This window comes from Notamacropus eugenii, chromosome 4 (assembly GCF_028372415.1).
Source record: "Notamacropus eugenii isolate mMacEug1 chromosome 4, mMacEug1.pri_v2, whole genome shotgun sequence".
NCBI classification, from domain to species: domain Eukaryota; kingdom Metazoa; phylum Chordata; class Mammalia; order Diprotodontia; family Macropodidae; genus Notamacropus; species Notamacropus eugenii.
Window position 1 is genome coordinate 38,481,862 of NC_092875.1, and position 4,221 is coordinate 38,486,082.

Consider the following 4,221-nt stretch of genomic DNA (forward strand, 5'->3'; position numbering starts at 1 on the left):
AGTTTGAGAATCAATGAAGTAGAGAAAAGCAACTTAAAGGAACTCTGAGGTTCCTTTACACCCATAGAATCAACAAAGATGACTAAAAGGAAAATGGAGACTTTGAGGGGCTACAGGAAACCAGCACTTTGTTGGCGGAGCTTGGAATTGGTCCAGTGCCCCAAAAGTAACTAAATCGTGAATAGTGTTTGACCCAGAAATACCACAAATAGGCCTCTACCCAAAGAGATCTAAAAGGAAGAAGAAAAGGACCCATATGTACAAAAATATTTATAGCAGCTCTTTTTATAGTGGGAAATAACTGGAAACTAAAGGAGTACCCATCAACTGGGGAATGGGGGCGGCTTGGTGGTGCAGTGGATAGAGCATCAGGCCTGGACTCAAGAAGACTCATTTTCCAGAGTTCAAATGAGGTCTTCAATACTTATTAGCTACATGACCCTGGGTTTAACCCTGTTTGCCTCAGTTTCCTCCTCTGTAAAATGAGAGGGAGGATATGGCAAACCCCTCCAGTATCTTTGCCAAGAGAACCCCAAATGGAGTCACGAAGAGTCAGACACGACTGAATATAACTGAACAACAAAAAAAATTGATAAACTCTGATAGGAGAATCTAATGAAATACTATTCCACCATAAGAAATGAGGAAAAAGAGAAACCTGGGGACACTTGCAGGAGCTGTTGCCAAGAGAAGTGAGCAGAACCAGGGGAACCATTTATGTGAAAACAACATTTTAAAGACAAGTTTGAAAGACTTAAAATGATCGACGCAGTGCTCAATGATGATTCCAAAGGCTCCGGACTGTAACATGCTACCCACATTGTCACATCCCCTGATCCAACCACAACCTACTGGCTTTTCACTTCTCCCGCTGCCGTCCCTTACTAAACCTACTCTTTATCCCCAACTTCCAATCCTTTGACCCTTCAGTTTTCTCCCAGGCCATGTTCCCTGCACTGCCCACTCTTTCCTCTTCTCCCCATCTTGATTCCTTAATCAACAAATTCAACTCTACATTGTCGTCTCTTGAATATCTAGCTTTCTTATAATTTTCAAAGGTTATTCCCAAGCATCAGCTTGGAAATACTCCAATCCTATATACATGCTGCTGCATAAAGGTGGAGAAAATCATAACTGTTCTGGCCGAGTTCAGCACAAATTCATGCTACACAACCTCAACTGGGCACTCACTGTTGTGAGGCAATCCTATTATGCCTCCCTTGGCAAGTCACCATTCCACTCTCCACAGCAGCTCTTCCAAATCTTTTCATCCCTTCTCAAACCTTCCAGGGCTTCCCCAATTCCCTAGCCTCTCAGCTAATATCTTTGACTCATATATTATTGAAAAAATTGAGGCCATTCACCATGAGCTTCTTCTATTCCCCTCTCAGTCGCATCCAAGCAGTTGATTCTATTGCTGCAACATCTCTCCAATATACCATCTTCTCTCCTCTCATATTTTCCACTGCTCTGGTGCAGACCCTCATCACCTTACTCCTGGACTACTGCAGTAGGTGCAGATGGGTCTGCCTGCCTCAAGTCTCTCCCCACTCCAATCCATCCTCCATTCAGCCACTGCATGTGGCTCAGTACCTGGCATACAGAAGGCATGTTGATTGATTGACTGATTGATTGATTAACAGAGAGGTGATCAACTTGAGACAAGGAATGAGACAGACATTTCTGGACATGGCTAATGCAGGAATTTGTTTCTGCTTGATTACAAATAGCTGTTAAAAGTGTTTCATTTTGCTTATTTTTTTCATTGGGGAAGAATTATTAAATATTTGTTTATTGAGGGGAAAGTAAAAACAAAAAACAAAAACTAGGCTTGCCCATCCCTGGAGACAGTTAAAAAACTAGAGTTCAATGTAGGGAGCTTTGTAGAAAGTGTGACCTCCTTGCCTCTACCAGAGGACAACAAGGTAGAAAGTCTTCCTATATCTCTCCCCCTTGGCCCTGAGTTCTTGCAGTAATTCTGAAGGCAGGAAACAGCTTCAAGCAGCATGACCCCTGGCAGCAGAGAAGACAGTCAGCTATGGAATCAAGGGAGAAATATATCTGGGAGTTGAGCTTCAGAGAGAATTAGGCTTAAGAAGATCAGCAAAGATACTGTTTCCAGGTAGAAACAGCAAGAGGAAAAGAAAGAAAGGAACATCAGAACTCTGCAGTACCTGAGGTACGAGCTGCCTTGACACATGTCCCCTCTATGTATGCCATGTTACCTCAATGGGTACTCTTGATACAAAGGAATATAAGTCCCAGGGTTTTGCTACACAGTTGCAATAAATACTTTTACTTTGTGTCTATTTACTGATTATTAAAGAAAGCCCACTGGTGAGGGCTCATGATCTAGAGTTTTAAGAGTGTGAGCCCATAGAATACATCCTTCGAATCTCAAAACACTAATCATCCCTCCAGATGCAGCCTGTGACTGTGAGTTGGGAATGTGGTCCCAGAGGGTGTGCTACACCGATATTTGTGTATTTGTCTTGTAAATAGTAATCATTGCTAATCTTCATCATATTAACATTACATTCAGTGGAAGCAGCAGTGTGAGTGGGGAAGAGAGCTAGACCAGAGGCCAGGAGAGAGGCAAAGCCCAGATTCTGGGAGGAATGTGATGGGAAGTCATAATGAGGGTCTAGGGAAGGAAACGGAGAATCCATCATATTTTCACAGAATCATGGGGTCTCACCACTGGAAGAAAACTCAGCTTGAAAAAGGAAAACTGTCCTCTTGTCTCAAGAATCTTATTTTTCCCTCTTCAAGATCCAGAGATGAGAAAAGACATCTGTTTCCAAGATGGTAAGTCAAGGACTTTTCACTGAGACTTGTGGGGAGTTTCCCATAAAAACAAAAAATAAAGCTGACTAGAAAGTCAGCTGCCTCTCCCCTTTCATCTTAAGTTCCCAAACTGGGTATCAGAAGAGCTAATCTAATTTTCTTTTTGGCTTAATTTAATTTTTTATTAATTTTTAAAAATCTACTTTCTCTCTAGCTTTATTTTAAATCCATGATCTTAAAAACAGATTTAGTGGATTCCCCTCTCAGCCCCTCAGTTTCCCCATCCATACGATGGGTACGATCATTCCCCATAAAGAGCCACAGAAATCACGAACATTAAAAGAGCCAAGCTAAGGACAAAGTTAGGCATAAACACAACATATTATTATATCCTAGATCAAAATGTATTCCCGTGCTTGAGGAGGTGTCGGGGGAGGAGAGAATCCCAGGTTCTGATTTCAGACCCATTAATCTTCAAATAGAAAGCTGTTGGCTTAGCTAGTTGGTGTGTGTGTGTGTGTGTGTGTGTGTGTGTGTGTGTGTGTGTGTGTGTGTGTGTGTGTGTGTGTGTGTGTTTAAAAGGGAGAAGTATGGGTTAAGCAACAAGATCAAATAGTCAGAGAAATATCCCAATGACCTCAGTAGACCCCTGACTCTACCACACATCGGTAGGGTGACTAATACCATGGCCCTGCAGCACCCTAAAAGGGAAGGGTGGGGAGAAGGTCTCTTCCCATGTGACGGTCAAAGACAAAAATCAGGGGCCAACTTATTTAGAAAGTGAGATATTTGGAGTAAGCTAAGTCACTCATTACGATCCACTCTGTGACTGACGGGTCCCAGAACTAAGGTAGATTTCAGGTATAAGGGAGAAGCGAACAAAAACAGTGTGTTCCCCCCATGCTCACCCATACTCCAAAGCCCAGGCCAGCCCACAGCTCCTTAGAGGGTGCAACTTTACAGCTCCCCTCCCCCCCACATTCCCCAAAGTCCTTACCTGGAACGCCCACCTGCCACGTGGCCCCTGGCACTCATGAGACAAAGGTGAGGATAAGCCTCTGGCTGCAGCAAAGGATGGATGGCATTGGCACACATAGGATGACATCCTGGAGAGACCCACACAAGGAAAGGAAAAAACAGAGAAATAGGGTGTTAAAGAAGTCAGTATTATTGCATCATGGAGTCATCAGATTAGGACTGGAAGGGGCTTGGAGGCCATGGCGACCAACCCCTTTATTTTACAGATAAAGAAGTGGAGGCCCAGCACTCTAACCATCATGGCATCCTGTGTTCCATGAAGCAGACACATCCCCTGCTCCCCTTTTACAGATGAGAAAATAATAATAAGAATAGCTAGCATTTATATAGTCTTTAAAAGATTCTCAAAGTACTCATGTGTGTGTACACACACATGTGAAACTCTGAACCTCATGA

The 4,221-nt window shown here is 43.1% G+C and overlaps 1 protein-coding gene across 5 annotated transcripts in view; it reads right to left on the reverse strand.

Moving 5' to 3' along the window:
- The window catches only part of PITPNM2 (phosphatidylinositol transfer protein membrane associated 2), a 206,628-nt gene extending 202,737 nt beyond the window's left edge, over positions 1 to 3,891 (reverse strand). For all 5 annotated transcript variants that reach the window (XM_072600627.1, XM_072600628.1, XM_072600624.1 and 2 more), the window contains exon 1: positions 3,785 to 3,891. The gene's annotated coding sequence lies outside the window, so the exon portion shown is untranslated. The remainder of the gene's footprint in view (positions 1 to 3,784) is intronic.
- Positions 3,892 to 4,221: the final 330 nt, after the last annotated feature.